Genomic DNA, 17,575 nt, shown 5'->3' with positions numbered 1-17,575 from the left:
TATCATAAACTTTTCTTTTTGAAGTGTTAGTTTGCAGCATGAATTTGAGATTATCTTTTTTTAAATGAAGATTATTTGTACAGTAGGTTGGCTAAGGATTTTTTATTTCTTTTTATCAAATTTATGTTTTTATAATAATGTGTTTTGTATTTATAATTTATTTTTTACATAGTGCAGAAACAGAAACACTGTTCTAGAGACCACACACAACTTTTTCAAGCCACTTCAGGCCTCTAATAAGCAGGACGGTGATCGCACACCGGACGATGAAATTCATTTCCAACCTAAAAACAATTACAAACTTACGTGTGGCCGGATTCAAACCCACAGCCTGTTGATTGAAGGGCGGATACTCTAACCTCTCGGCTAACCAGGTGGCATTATGATCACCGTCAAATTTGCTTGTCGGTAAGCCTTACAGGATGGAATCTTTGCTTTGTTACTATGTTGTCAAATTGGCATCTTAAATTTCCTAGCATTTCCCATGTACATCTTCTTTTATGAACTCGACTGAAGGTATTACTAATTATTAGATTTGTTTGTTTGCAAAACGTTACTAATTTTGTATCTCTTTCATTGCTTGTACCGATTTCAAATGCCTTCTTGTCGTTCTCCAACGTCTTTACTGTCAAGTCAGAAAACTAGCACATCTGGTTGCAGAAGTCAAAAGATGGGCCAAAAGATAAGATGATGCTTACTTAAAATTCCTTTGTACCAAACTCGATCCAACCTTTCGGAGATATCAAGAGAGTAAGTAAGCAGGTCTCCTACTGATCGACAGTAGCGCACTGAATACAGTTTATTTATGGAGATCTTTAATGAAGTGAAGAAGTTGAGTGTGGATGATTTTCTTCGTGGAAAAGAAACTGAATGTTAGACCAGTCAGAGAAATTTCATCAGGACTAGGAGGCTTTATGACATCCAATTTAGATAAGATTCTTCAGATTTCTTTCTAGCAAAAAGTCAATGGAACGTTGAAGTTTGAGTGTTTTAAATGACAAGGGAAACGTTTTTCATACTGCGAGAATTGGAGGAAAAGTAAGAAGCCCAGAAATTTGCTTTTTATGTAGGTAACGATGCAACAGAACCATGGTGCACGCACTATTTAGACCAAATGCAAGTTTCTTACTAAGCTGTTTAAATCGGTTTTGGATGTGTTCATGGCTTACCTGTGGCCAATTCGGACTTTGGTTTAAATAGAAAAGGGAGATAGAGAATTGGAAGAAAGCTAGTTGCGGTATGCCCGATTTATTTCTTGTACTACCTTCGCATACCTTCTGGAGAACCAATGCTTAAGATAGTGGACAAGAATTTAGTATGAAACCGGAAGTAAATGTTTCTAAACCAACGAGAATTGATTTCAGTGCAAATCTTCGAGTCAGAAGGCTGGAAATTATCATAGAAGCAATGAAGATTCTCTCTTGGAATTGCTATTATGCTAGACAACACTTGGGCACACACACACACACACACACACACACACACACACACACACACACACACACACACACACACACACACACACACACACACACACACACACACACACACACACACACACACAATGTACTTATGCAAATGAGCAAAGGGTTGGTCGATTGGTAGAGCCTCTACTACTAATGGCTCACGCAAAAAGTTAAGCAAGTTTGAGCGCGGTTAGTAGTTGGAACGGAATCAATTGTTCGATGCTATTGGTACACTCTCCCTCGATGAGTCTTTGGACTCCCTGAAGGTGTCTAATAATAATAATAATAATAATAATAATAATAATAATAATAAGTTGTCGTACTATATATATTTTATATAGGGCTTTGTATCTATTGTATATGAAATGCTATTTAAATTATGTTTTTCATGGCCTCGACAGTGTACTCTAAAATTTGAAAAATAAAGTCGCAATTTAACATTTAAATGATTCCAAGATATTTCAGCTAAAATTTATAATATAGTCTGCCATGACCTATTTCTTATATGTCATTTCAATCATCCTTCACATTAACCTAAATCATTGCGTTAAAATTGGAACTCTGAGTCGTCTAATCCGTTTGTTTATACCACGTTTTTGTCGTAAACCAATCGTCGCACAAATGGGTTTGTAAAGAGGAAACATAATTGACGCGTGTAATGCTTTTAGCCGTACAAGCGCATCACTGGAGAGCGTTGCGGCAGCTTTGTTCACACATTGAGAAGTTTTACTCATGGCACAATCAACAAAAATCAATACCATATCGACGAATATCATCTCAAATTTAACACGCTACAACAATCACGTTTCATACAAGCACAGTTAACATAGAAGGTACACAAGCTCATGGCTTTGCTATTTTTATGCAATCCTGCACACCCCTCCCCACTCCAACAAAAAAAAGGGGTGAAATTTTGTAAAACTATAGAGCTATAGTACTTTGGATAAAGGTAAGGTTAATTGACTCTAGAATTCTATAGAAAAACACTATTTATAAAGTCACTTCAAGCCTCTAATAAGCACTGTAGCTGTCTTACACTTGATGATAAGAAGTATGATCTAGCCAAATCATGGTATCAAACTTCAAATCATTAGCTATATAATTTATTTACAGAAACAAAATACAATTATAATGCAAAGCAAAATGCTAGTACAATACAACACAACACAATAACCAAATACAATGCAAAACGAAACAAAAATACATACAACGCAAAAGCAAGATGCAATACCATCCCCACAACCTTGGCTTCTGTTCAACTTAAAATCGAGCCTTATGGAGGGCGGGAATGTAAGTTGAGCAGAAAGCAATTGTAAGGCTATTGGGCATAGCTTCTGCCATTACTTGTTTCTACTTTTCTGACATCCTGATGATGCCATGGTGACTCGCCCGAAAATAAGGCAAATCCAGTGGAGTCAATGTTTTCCTTTAATTCTTCTGCAGACGACCAAGACAAAGTACGTTTCCTATAATCTTTCCCAAAATTGCACTCAGAAAGAGCCTCCGTAGTTTTACTACCAATAACCTTTTTGGTCCAGATGGTATCCTTCCAATTTTGCTGTCCAACTATCTTCCCACTGTCCATCATGTAGATAATCTCGAAAGTGATGGAAGTAATCAACAACTGGCTTATGCACTACCTGGAGACCCATTTAATTAGTGATCACCAATATAGATTCCACCACTTTTAACTCTACAAACAGATCTCTTTGCTAACCTTACCCACTGTTAGAGATACAAGCCATAGAAAGATATGGAGTAACTTATGTAGTTGCTATTCATATCTCCAAGCCATTTGATTGCATCTAGCGTCAAAGTCCAACCATTTTATCGTCTTCCTCCATCCCATCGTGATTGAATTGCCATCCCTCTCATAGGTTGTTAACTGTGTGACTGGTCACAGCTTCCTCTCCTCAGATGCTGGAATTTGCCATAAATATGTATTCATGTCCACCAGCTTCCACCTATACATCAATGTCCTTCTTTCTATAATTTCAAGTTGTATCCAAGTAGTAGGGTGGTCACTAGTGACCAGATCAAGATCAAGATAAGATAAGGAATCGTGAAGTGATTGGTTGTTCATTTGATGACGTCATGTGATTGGAATGTTTGGAATTTCCCTGGGGGTATATGTGTCAGTGACGTCAGGTCTTCTATTATGGTTCGCGTATGGAATTGTGGGTGATAAGGAGTGGTGACTTGTTGGTTGATATGATGATAAGTTTATTGTGTATGTGACGTCATGTGTTTGGAATGTTTGAAATTTTTCTGGGGAACGAATGTCAGTGACATTACCTTGTTTGTTTCGTTCGCCTACAGGATTGTGGGTGGTGGTTAGAGATAAGGATTCGTGTCGTGATTGGTGAGACACTATGAACCAAATAGGGGTAGGGTGAATGGGGGAAGCGACGTCCGTGTCCTGGATGTGTGTTGTTATCAGATGAAGATAAGTGATGTCATTTGTTAGTTTAAATAAGTGACGTTATTGTTTTGAATGAAAAAAAAAAAATATATTAGCGGATAAGGATTCGTGGCGTGATTGGTGGGACACTTTAAACCAAACAGGTGTAGGGTGAATGAGGCTAAAGTGCAAATTGAAGAGGCTACACTTTTTGTCTGCAAAGTTTTATTTTGACTTTGTGGACAAAACGTGTAGCCTCTTCAATTTTCACTTTAGCCTTAGCATCAGCATTTGCACTCAGTAAACAAAATTCAGGAGAACTGCGAACCAAGTAGCGTGCTGATCAAGTACCGTTCTTGATGTATGATGTATTCGCCCAAGCATCTCAACACTTCTCGATTGGTTAATTGGAGCTTGTCGTCTACTCATCTCTCATTCACTTTTGGTAAACATATCACTAATATTAGCCACATCATCTTTAACAAATAGTCAGTTGACTGATTTTAGCATCTCTGTCATAATTTAGTAGGTTTTCAATATAAGCCCTATAAGGATACATGTCTGGTGCCACATTCACTAGTTTATCTTGAAGAAAAAAGTCAATTTGATTGAACAGGGAATGGAAAAAATTGTTCACAACACCAACTGAAGAATCTTCGATAGATTTACCATCATTGTCAGTGATGCTCACACGAACGCGTAGGTATGATTTTCCCAAATCCAAGTATTCTTCAGATGTACCTGTTATGAAAAATTCCACAGGACCTCCACTGTCAGTACTGGATATTGGTTGGTAGGTGACATAAGAACTTCTTTCCACACACAAGTTGACACGAGTGTGGGAAAAAAGATCTAACTCTGATATCATATGCTCAGCAAAAGATGTCATCTCGCTTGCGCTTTTTAGTATCCGTTTTTTTCTTCTTACTTCCTTGCCCTCTCTGAAGTAATCGGCTCTGAGCTTTTTCAGCAATGGTTTTCCCAGCTTCTGATGCTCTGTTCATAAAGGCTAGACGTACAGGTACCCTTTCCAATACATCTCCTATCATATGCTGACCGGCTTTTAAGGCTTGACGACCGACGAATTGAGCTGCAGGTTTTAAAAGTGGATTTAGAAAGGAGAAGGCACTTCTGAAAATGCTACCTAATACAGGATGGGTACGGACCGTAAATACTTGAGCCCCCACCTCCCTGCAGTGTGTAATATCTGAGATAATCAGTCATCCTTCACTTGTCGGAAGTGTAATTTAACTATTGTCTTGCCGCCTGGAAAGTGGAACAACTCGCCGCTGTCAGAACGAATTTCAATGCTAATTGACTGAAATGTTTGTTTTCGTAACGGATAATAATCAGGGTGCGCAAAAACGAAGGAACACTTGGTGCTGCACTGAACAACTCGTAACAATGGTGCACATGTATCACCAACTATCTGTTCTTGGATTAAATCAGAATAAACAAAATATGCGGCTACACCCCTCTTTATATCAACTGGATATTTCCTAGTGATTGTAACTTTCAGTTTAACACCAATCTGATTAAAATCCAGTAGAAGCCCCAATCCCCGGGCCTCCTTTGGAAACAACAGGTTGTAATCTTTTGGGACTGTCAGAGAAATGGTGTTGTTTGGGTTCTTTTTACCAGTAATCACAGAACTCACATCAAACACTGCTTGAAGAAGTTCAGAGGGTGAATTGTAATTGCCATGGGGAATCTTGTATACTTTGTAAAATCCTTCTTTAGACTTTTCGAAAACTTTATTTCCTGTGATGATGTTGTTGTCGATAGTGTTGACTCCTCCTCCAACTCCACGTATCATATGAAACTCATCGTAACCGAAATCAATGTTATTAAATTCTCCCAGAAGATGAATTTCGGCCAGTACAACTTCTTATTTACCTTTAACTCTGATCTCGTGTGGTAATTCCACTTGAAATTTCGTTTGCGTGTTAGTAGGAAACATTTTCATACTGGCGTTACTGGGAAGGATTAAGTAAAACATCTTCGCTACGAACGAACCCAAGAATTATACGATGAGGGATAACCGAGCCACTTAACAAAATACTGAAGCTTTCCTTTCTGTTTGCACTGTTTAAGTACTTGTTCGATTAGTTCAGGGTATATCAGCGTTTTGCAATTGAGGTTCATAGAATGTTTCCTCCACTATCTCTCCGTCCCGACTGCGAACTCTATATACTACAGGGTTTCTATTAATAACCTGAGCAATAGTGAAAAATTCTCATGTCCAGTTACCCTAAAACCCTTTTCTAAATTTGTGGGTATCATCACTTAAAGTCACGCTATTACCTACGTGAAATTTTGGTTTGGTAGTCTCTTCTTGGGTTTCGTACAAATATTTCCAAACACGATCCTCGTTGTGAAGGTTAACTTGCGAAGGAGCCATACCGATAGTACGGTGTGGTGTGAGGTTATAAGTATGTACAAGGGTCGGCAAAACTTTTGTATAACTTTTACTTTTAGTATACGTCATCCATTTGTAGATCTTTGTTTTCAATGTTCTGAAAAATCTTTCTGCAATGGGTGCTTTCATTTCGCTCCTGGTCGTGTAGAAATGGATATTATGGTTCTTAAATAATGCACGAACTTTCTTGTTGCAAAACTCTTTTCCTTGATCTGTGTTTATTTAACATGGCACTTCCTCTTTAAAAATAGACTCGAAAGCATTAACAACATCGTCTGCTGATTTCTTCTTCAGTGTTCGAACCCACGCAAATCGGGAAAAACAATCAATGCACACAAGAAGGAAACTTTGTCCCCATTCTCTTTTGCACAGGATGACATATCTGCCAAATCACAGTGAAAAGTGTGTAAAAGTGTCACGACTTTGATTTGATTGCATTTAAACTTTCTTCTAATGGGTTTATGTCTCACATAAGTAGGCTGTGTTGCTAACCAACTTTTCACGGTTTCATGCGGCAAATTTGTATGCTTCCGTAAAGCTTTGTTACTTCCAAAACTAACTACTATATTAGGATTATTGTAATCTGTTAACTTTTCCATCACTAACAATAAGATTTTTTTCTTTGCAAGTGAAAATCAACAACCATCGCTAAAACGTCAACCGATTGTATTAATTCTACTGGTATTTTTGTTTATGACCTGTTAAATTTATTTATTAGTATGGGAAGCAGTATCAGTATCAGTATCAGCCAATCGCATATGTCTCATCAGAGAAATGTTACGACAAGAAAAACGCCACAGACAGTGGTGATATCTGTAAATTCCTATTTTTGCATATTACATTGTAAATAATATCGATGAAATAAATGTGTAAACTTAAATGAACAAATGGTGTCATTGATGTGTTATGCATATTTAAAGAAGATCACTTTTGAAATCACAGTGAATTCACACACGATTTGTTTATTTATTTATTTATTTATTGAACTTTAAGATCTTAAATTTTAGACAAATCAAAATATCCGGCTGAGATATGACTGAAATATGAATTTGAATTTGAATATGAATATAGAATAAAATATAGATGAGTTATGAAAAAAAAGTGTGTGTTTGAGGGGACACCAGCATATAATTAATTATTCAGATGGAAAATTAGTACTGCAATCTATAGACATCCAAAGACAAAACTTGACAACAATGATGGATGTGTGTCACCCTGGGAAATTCCAAGATATCTTATCTCAAAAACAGTGCCCACAATTCCATAGGCAAACCACAACACATTTGTGATATCACAGAGAGACATATGTGCCTCAGAAATTTCCAAACACATAGCGTTACGATTCCTTATCTCCAAAAAGCACCCACAATTCTATACGCGAACCAAACACACCACGTGATGTCCCTGACAGAAGGGGGGGGGCCAGCGAAATTCCAAACATTCCATACTCTATCTTACCTCTACCATCACCCACAGTGTCATACGCAAACCATTTACTTATTTACATCTGATAACAACACACATCCACAACACTGATGCGGTTCCCCTATTCACCCTACCCCTGTTTGGTTTAAAATGTCCCACCAATCATACCACGAATCCTTATCTGCTAATATATCTTCCTTTTCCATTCAAAATAATAACGTCACGTATTTACAACTAACAAATTACGTCACTAATCTTCATCTGATAACACACATCGACGACACTGACGTCGCTCCCCCCATTCATCCTACCCCTATTTGGTTTAAAGTGTCCCACCAATCACAACACGAATCCTTATCCACTAATATATCTTTTTTTTTCATTCAAAACAATCACATCACTTATTTAAACTAACAAATAACATCCCTTATCTTCATCTGATAACAACACACATCCAGGACACGGACGTCGCTTCCCCCCATTCACCCTACCCCTATTTGATTCATAGTGTCTCACCAATCACGACACGAATGCTTGTCCCTAACCATTACCCATAGGCGAACCAAACAAACAAGGTAACGTCACTGACACATATGTTCCCCAGAAAAATTCCAAACATTCCAAACACATGACGTCACATACACAATAAACTCATCATCTTATCAACCAATCAAATCACGAGTCCTTATCTCCAACCATCACCCACAATTCCATACGAACCAAAATACAAGACCTGACGTCACTGACACAAATGCCCCCAGGGATATTCCAATCACATGACGTCATCAAATGAACAACCAATCACGACACGATTCCTTATATTATCTTGATCTTGATCTGGTCAAGTGACCACCCTACTACTTACCCATAGTTTTTTACTCATGAGAATATTCTTTATTCGCTTGTTCTTCATTTGAGAAACTTGAAGTACTCAAATAATTCAAGCTTCATGAGCTTTCATAATCAGTCTTAACACTGATCCCCTCATCATTCTAAAGTGTGGTGAAAATAATCTAAAGAATTTCAATGGTATCAAAACATAAACCTATCTTATTACCTACAAGAAAGATCCTACTTTATTCCTTACTTTTGCTAATGTTCAGATTTCCAGTCGAGATCAGTTCCTCCTTCTTGGATTAACTTTCACATCTAGGTTATCCTGGCGTGAACATATTACATTCCTCCGCCTCAAAAAAAAAATAAATAAAAGATATAAATAACTAAATAAAATATTCATATAATTTTATATAATAAGCTTAAAATTGCATATCTTAAAATTATAAACAGTTAAACTTAATTTTCAGAGATTTTTTTGTAAATTCTGTTAAGAAAATTTCAACATTTAATTCTTGCTGAAAGTGTGATACAGAAATTCTTAACAAGAGTTCCAAGATCCTCGTTAAAAATTTTCAAAATGTGCTTTTCATGTAATTCATGTGAAAAAAGATAAACTCAATACATCTGTTTACTGCAAAAAGCACAGAAGATCCACTTTCCAAATGTTTTACTTATGCTTGTAAATTTCGAAACTAAATAGATAAAAATAATGAATAAATATATAAAAATAATGGGTAGTGACCTTCTCTCATAATGTGAACAAAAATACAGTTCCTAGGAGCTAAGTTCACATTATGGGCAAATATCAAGAATAGTGATCGGAGCTCGCTCCACCTCTACCACGAGTTTCCCCAGCTTGCACTACCCTTTGGGATCAGTATCCAGGTATTTGCTTACGCTTGGAATCGCCGAACTTTATATATATATATATAGTTTCTACTATATTCGGCATGAAACTCTTTGAGTTTCTTATTCGGCTAAGAAACTATATGGGATGTAATATTCCTTAACTTAAACAAGTTATATGTCGCCGAATTGAAGCCTTTGGCTCTTCACATATCTAATAAAAATAATGATCTCTTGTTCTTTTTTATCACATTTCAGAAATAGCATCCTTTTACTCCAAGGTACTGAACCAACCTTAGGCTGGAACCCAGAAAGTGACATTTGGAGTTATTGAGGATATTACGTCATTCTGCACAAAGTAATATCGTCACTGAATACTTAATGGAAATAATAAAATGAATCGAATACAGTTTCAAAAACATTTCATTGAATAAAGTGCATTTTATTTCATGCAATAAATCCTTCAATAGGTGTAAGTAAATTAGAATTTCTGAATTATTGGCTGCTTATTCAAAGTTGTAGCTTATGGTATTGAGAAGTAATATCTTATAAATCGTGATTGTGTGGATGAATCCTTTGCAATTTCCGCTTCCTCAACAATGGCAGAATTCAAAGCGTGTATGCATAAGTCTGCTTCGAAAGGGGAAAAGCTTCATAGAGGTTTTCGTAAAGTTAAAACTCATTTTATAAAGAAGAAATAATAAATTTTTTGAGTTCAGTGGTGGTGTGAAATCCGTTGGTGACACTAAATATTAAATTCATTCATCGACTAGCAACAAATGAAAACAGGATGTATCAAGAAACTTATTCATGAAAAGAAAAGCAACGAAATGTGGTAGTCTAGAAGTGGAATTCACCAGAAATTGATTTCCTCATCACAACAATGCTCCCGCTCATTCTGATTGTGATTATCACACTCTCTTTAGATCTGGAAAATTTTTTTTCTTTCCAAAACTAGTTTCGAAAGAAAAAAATTTTTTCTAGTTTCTTCTTTTTCTGAAACTCAATGTGATACTAAAGGAAAGAAGAGTATGTGACATCATCACGACTGGGAAAAAAATCACAATATTCCTGTGAAGTTCAATACATGTGACTTTTGCAGGAGTATATCAAGGCTCACCATATCAAGTCGTAAGTGAAATACTTCGATAAGGACAACAAAAAACAACAAGTAAATGCAGTTATCTAAAAAATATATAACTGGATTATTGTTGAAAAAAGTTTCCCAAAAGAAATAACGCATCCTCCATTTATCTATTGTAAAAAAATTCGTACATGAATCGTATTTCAATTTATAAAAGAGGGGCGAATCTGTAAACAAAACTGCATTGTGTGACCGGATGGATGTTCGAGTCAATGTAGCGTCTCATCCTTTTCCTGTTACCTGAATATAAATGTTTGAATGTTTTTGAATGAAACTGGACTATTACGTCCTATTAATAATAAAAGTGACAAACGAGACAAAGCAAGGACATGTACTTTGCTTCCGTTGTAATGGTTCAAGCATGAGATGAGGTATTTGGTCGGATGCAAACAAGTTGCTTAACACTTACAGAGGTCGTTGTATATAGTCGTGTCGCGGATGTTTCGCGAGTGAAAATTAACCGTATTACAGAGTTCATTAAAAGGTAACATGCTCTACTTTGAATCGTTTATATATGTTGAATATATTTCATCTGCTGTAATTAAATTAGTGTCGTAAAAGCATAATTTTTTTTCGATAAGTAATGAGGATGGTGCAAAGCTATGTACATAATTTTGATAAGCTAAAAACAAGTTACTCATAACCAGTGCTTGAAATAAGGGAAAAAAAAATAAGTACTAGAGCAGCTTCATATTTTTTGGGATACCGACTAGTTAACGTGGATGATACCACTCTTCAACTAACAAACAATCTATAGTTTGAATTCTACTGTGACGTATGTTTGTGAATGACTTTAGATGGTAGTTGATTTTCATGTATATATCTTATCAAAAATAGCTTAAGACACATAAAGTTAATCACACTTAAAATACTATGGACAATAGATAATAAGTTCGTATACAGCTGTAATCCCTGTAGATGTAAACTACCATTATTGGAGGGGTGAAGTAGCTTAAAAAGTTCCATGTTTGGTCTCCAGAGAACGATTACGAATTATCTATCGCTTGGATAGTTCCTTTCAAACCGAGGTACTAATACTTATGTACTATATTCCCAAGGAATACAATATACAGGCTTTTAAATCGATTGTAAACAAGTTTCTCCTTTCCCAATCCACTACCAATATAACTAAAGTACTATAGGTTGACCAGCCAATCTCTCGTATGTGGACCCAACATTTAAAAAAAATTTTTTTTTTACAATCTTTCGCGGATGTGACATGTATTTAATAAAACATAAATAAATAATAAATAACCAACATAGATGACAGTGAGCTGCTCATTAGTTTTCACGACGAAGATTTTGTTGTTTATTTCTCAAAACAAATCGAAAAAAAAAAAATCTTTTTTTTTTTGCGAGTTGGTATATCGCTATTAGAATTTCAGTTTAAAACAACTGTCGTAAATATGTCTGAAACATCTCCTCTATCTTTATTTTTGTGACACAACAACAACAACACTAAGAAAATAAAATGGAATTTTTTTATGTTTTAAGGAAAAAAAATTCATGAATTCAAGAATATGCTGTTTTTTTTTTTTTGATTTTTTTTTTGATTTTTTTATATTTTCACATCAGTACACAATCCTTCCCAATAAATTTTCAGTTGAATAAAGTGCCCACGCCCAAAAATGATGGACGTGACTAGTTTAAAGCTTTCCTTGAAATAAGCTGTTCTGCATCCTGTTATACTTCAATCATTGTTTACACACATACACACGCACGCACACACAAAATTAAATTAACTATGGGCATGTTGTTTACTAGGAAATAAAGCAAAAGAATTTTTGTAAACAATAGCACAGTTTTTTTTTTCTCCCGATAAGTGTTTTTTCCACTGCTTGAAGTGGAACAACAAGGAATTATAGAGGGCGGGAGAGTTTCTAGTCGAAGAGGCAAAATGGAGGTAGCGAACAATTAGAATTCCACGCGATGTCAGTTACTTCACAATGACGCAATGGTTCACAGGCAACTGTAAACCATGACGAATATCTAGCTTTTATTTTTAATAGTATATATTTTAAAAAATAATTTGATATAATGGTTAGGTTAGGTTAATATAATATACTTTTAAATTTTGCATATATTTAGTTAAAATACAAAAAAAAAAATATTAAATGCCATCTTAGGTCTAAAAGGCACTCAGTGTTTAACGACACCAAAAACTTAAATGCGGTTAGTTTGCGATATCTCCTTTGACTTTCATATTTCACGCATGGATGGCATAAGCTTTATGTAGGACAGTTCTAATTCTTGGTGCCGCACCTTCATAATGACCCCTTGAATTTGTCTCCTACTTTTCGCTTTATTGTTACAAGTGTTTACTTCAATAGTTCTCGATGTAATTTTACCGAGAACGCTTACCAGGTCACTTTAAGGATTTAATGTTCTCTCTCTGGAAATTCATTGAAGTCTGAAAATAAATTGAAGTATTTTTTTAAGGATAAACTGTGTACGCTACCGAAAAAAAGAAAATCGAATGTAACAGTATTTATGCTTGTGCAACTGAAAGGGTGTCAGCCCGTCTAGAAATATCACATTAATAGAGTCATCAAGATGTCACGTACTCCTAATTCAATTCTAAGAGAATGGCAGTAGCTTTTTTTTTTTTGTTGTTAATAATGGCTTCTTTGAAAGGTGGTTTTAAAAGGCATAATCTTTTCGGAATTCTTGCAATTGCTAACCATAACTATTATCACTTTGCTGTAGTTATTTCAAATTATAGTCCGTAGCTGGAAATGCTTTGTTTGAAAAAACCTTGGTTCGATTCCCATTGTAGCACGAGAGGAACATTTTTCATATGGGAATCCCAGTTTTTCATCCGGTAAACTTGCATGCAATCAATATACGCATGCGCGTAAATTCGACCAATGATAAACTTATTTTTATAAAGGTACGGACCTTTCTGTAGTGGGACTAACGGCCTAAATACACTAAGCAGCAAAATTATTAAAGATAACCACCTAATTACTAAAAACAGTCCTCTTTCACACAAAAATATTACACGTCACCTCCACCTCACCTTTGACTATACTCGATCTCTGTGCAAAATTAGATCTCTCTTTTTGAGCTAACTTACGTCTCTAAACGATCGTGGCATATGCACATCCTCCGCCTTTAGTTAAAAGCACTTATATCTTCCCTCTGGTTTCCCAGGCATTCTACATGAGTACCGCTTTGTTCATCGACGACTTTTCATCCTCGCAGTAATCCTACTAATTTCCATCTTATTTTAAATTTTTTCCCCTCTATTCAACATCCTTTTGTATCTTTTCGTATATCTTTAGTTTTTTATTTTGTTTTGTAGTCGGATGTTTAACATGACTCTCTCTCTCTCTCTCTCTCTCTCTCTCTCTCTCTCTCTCTCTCTCTCTCTCTCTCTCTCTCTCTCTCTCTCTCTCTCTCTCTCTCTCTCTCTCTCCCTGTCTATTTTACGCTGCTTTTCTCATTCTGTCAAGCATCTGTCTTGTTATTTACCCTGTCTCTGAATCATTGTGATAACCGGGATGACACATCGCTTGAAAAGTCTGGCTCTAGTTTCAGATAATATTTAATACACAGCATTTTTTTTTTCAGTTTCCCAAAAAAGCTACTCAACTCGGTCGAATTCTCCCCCACCCCCAAGGTGTACATATTTTTGTAGTTGCTACATACTCAGGTACTTTATTTTACTATATAGTTATTTGTTCTTATATTATTATCTGGTTTCTTTCAATATTTGTCTTTTTTCCCTATAATTTATACACAGTCCTATTTGATTTGATACTCTGCTTAGTTCATTCATTTATCATTTTTTCTAGTTCTGTTTTGTTTTTGCTATTCTCCGATGTTATCAACATATCGTAAAAGATTTAGTTTTTAACTAGTGATATTAATCCATTTACCAGTCCAATCTAGATCATTCGGGAGGGGGGGGTGGCTATTCAAATAATACATTTAGTAATCTGGAAGAAATAGTATCTCCTTAGCGGACTATTTATTTTAAATGGAATGCTGTGTTCCTATATAAGGATACCAGTAGTGGATTTTCCATATATTTTTATTAACTGTTTCTTCATTACTTGTTTTTCAACTGAATCAACGACTGCTTTATAGTTTATAAAACCTAAGTACAATGGCAGGTCGTATTCTGCACATGTTTTTCCTTAGCTGATTCGTAAATTTGTTTATATGTAAATACTGTATTGCTTAACTTAACTTTTATACAAACTATTCATTAGTTTCAATTTTGACCAATTATGTATTACTGTAGACCTTGATCTTGTAATTTGTGTCACCCTGTTGTAATTTTGTTAATATGTAAATACCACAATGCTAAACTTACTTTTTATGCATATATGCCGTATAATAATTCCTTTCTGACTCTTTATGTATTAGTATAATAACATTTGTTGTAATCTTACTATATGTAGATACTGCTTTCCTTGACTTGTTTTATATATGCATATGTTAACCTGTACTGTTATCTATTCATGTACTGCTAAAACCTCGCAGTAATTTTGTTTATATGTAGATACTACTGCATTGTTTAACTTTAATGTTGTATATGCATTTTATTTACTAGGTTCATTTTCGACTAATCGTGTATTCTGTAGGACACCTTGTCTATTTGTGTACCTTCTAGTAATTCGATTTATATGTATTGCTAAATTCTGTTTATACTGCATTGCTAAATTTAATTTTCATCCATGCATATTGTATAAAAATCCCTTTTTGCCTATTTTTCTGCTGTAAAAACATCTGTTATAATTTTACATATATGTAGATACTGCATTCCTTGGCTTGGTGTTGCGTATTTTATGTATTAACTTACATTGTTAACTATTTTTGTACTACCGTAATAACCTCTGCCTTTGTGTGTTGCTGTGCCCTCTGTAGCACTTCTGCTTATCTGTAGATGCTGCTTTGTGGAACTAGATTTTTGTACAGACATATTGTTTCCAATTTTCTGTAACTGCTTATGTATACTTTGTAACCTTTAGTATGGCAGAGTATGACCTGTGTTGTCTTTGTGCCAAATAAACTATAAACCAAACCAAACAGTTGATTCAATGTTTACAGATGGTCTGGTCGATTTGGCTATATGCTATCTGAAAGCAGCCCATTAGCCTGAGTTTCATCTAATAATACAATTCTCTGTGCTATTATTTTTATAGATAACTTATACTTGCAACAGCCAGCTAATAGGCCTGTAAATGTTCTGTTTCTTATACCATTTTCAAGAAGAGTATCGTGATACTATTGTATATCTTTCTCTTTTAGCCATTCATTGAATAGGTATTAAAGTCTTCTATTAATATTTTTCCTGCTACTGTCATAATTTCAATTGTGTTGTCATCTATCATATCTTACATTACATCTTCTTCTTCTTTCTGCTCTTCCTGTTATCTCTTGGCAGGAACCCTCACCTTGATCTAGTAAAATGGTTCGTGTGTTTCAATGATACCGAGTTATGTCGGCAGTAGTATACTGTACCAACATGAACTTCCAAGTTAAGAGGTCAATGCTGATCAATCGGGCTAAGATGGATGCCAAATGGACATATGATTAAATGAGTACGATCGTACACCACAGGAACAGCTTCCCAACGCAAGGAATTTTGATCGTAAGTTTAGTCTGGTTGCCCAGTATTGATCTTTCCAGCTTAGGAGGCCCTGTTGTTACAGCACACTAGCTTGGTGTGTGGAAGTTCAGTGACTGGGAACAAGATGATGCATTACTTTTATCTAGTCCAAAAACCATCCCGATAATCGCTATTAATCTTGTGGACGGTCCTGGTTTCACTGTGTGCCATGGAGATCGCGTTCAAAATTTCACAATCATGAAACAACATGAAATCACATGTTCGAAGTTTCCTTATTTAGTCATGTGATGTTTGATATTTTTGGCATGTCGCGTGTTTATTATTTATTTTGATGGCAAGCAGGCCATGAGAACCTTTGGGGATTCAAATATTATCGCCAACTAATAAAAAGTGATCAAATAATATTTCTGATAATTAACTGTGCAAAATATTCCAAGATATTGCATCCATTGTATTCCCAAATTTATATTAATATTTCTTCATAACGATTATTAAAACTAGTATTTGGTACTTTATTTGATTTGGTATATAGAGCAGGAACTGATAGATACAGGGAAACTGCCAATATCGACAGAAGTTAACATAGATTTTAGTTTGAAACAGAAGAATGGATGTTTTTGTTGTCAGATGCCTTTAGAGCTAATGTAAAGAACCTTTCCAGACAGTGAACACAAAACATCAAGGCCAAAATGTAAGAGACCTTGCAAAAGTACATTCTATCTCTCCCTACCGAGACTCCACTGCTGAGTATCGTCCCATCGGAAAGATATCAGTATGTGTTAGTGACAGCTATGTTTTGAAATCATGAAAGCCGAAAGTGATATAGCGGCGCGAAACAGTTAGTGAAAAGTGAAAACACTTGGTGATATGGACATGCGAACATTTAAAGGGTAATAACCTTATTATGTCATTCATTTCCAGAAATATTAAACTCGTAGGTGATGATATCCACAGTTTTAGCACTTCCGTAAAGCCCCAGTGAAGTTGTGGCATCGATATTCGGTTGGAAAGATCTGGACTCGAATCCAGTCGATGACGCAAGGAATTTGAATCAACAACTTTTTTAACAGAAGGTGAGTTAGCCTCATGCGACGGTAGTAGGATTTTTCTTCCTGAAAACGTGGATTTTTCATTCTACTGCAAGCCAGAAAACGCACTCAATTTACACATACACAGCAGACTACTGGAATCAATTCGGGCTGTCATTAGGTAGTAATCGCTTACTGATTGATCAGTTCATTTCAAAAGAGCAATTCCATATTAAGGAAATCCAAAGGGCTCCATCATTCTTCAGGATGCAATATGGAGTTCTTTACTTGTGTTCGAATACCGTCTAAGATAGCAGGTGCACTTTGAGGACTTTTTTTCAATTGAAGTTGCATTAGCTTTTCTCATGTAAAGCTAATGCAACTGAAGTTGCATTAGCTTTACATGAGAAAAGGTTTATTCATTAGCA

At 35.5% G+C, this 17,575-nt stretch overlaps 1 long non-coding RNA gene across 2 annotated transcripts in view; it reads right to left on the bottom strand.

Annotated features, from left to right (window-relative positions):
* LOC150107002 (uncharacterized) overlaps nt 1-17,575 on the bottom strand; it is a 69,096-nt gene that overhangs the window by 37,642 nt on the left and 13,879 nt on the right. For both annotated transcript variants that reach the window (XR_016548339.1, XR_016548340.1), the window contains exon 2: nt 8,799-8,898. This is a non-coding gene — a long non-coding RNA (uncharacterized LOC150107002). The remainder of the gene's footprint in view (nt 1-8,798; nt 8,899-17,575) is intronic.

The sequence above is a fragment of the Typopeltis vanoorti genome, chromosome 5 (assembly GCF_054136105.1).
Source record: "Typopeltis vanoorti isolate ZY-2024b chromosome 5, IOZ_Tvanoo_1.0, whole genome shotgun sequence".
Lineage (NCBI taxonomy): Eukaryota > Metazoa > Arthropoda > Arachnida > Uropygi > Thelyphonidae > Typopeltis > Typopeltis vanoorti.
The sequence above is the reverse complement of the archived record's forward strand: the minus strand, read 5'-3'. Positions and strand labels throughout refer to the sequence as shown.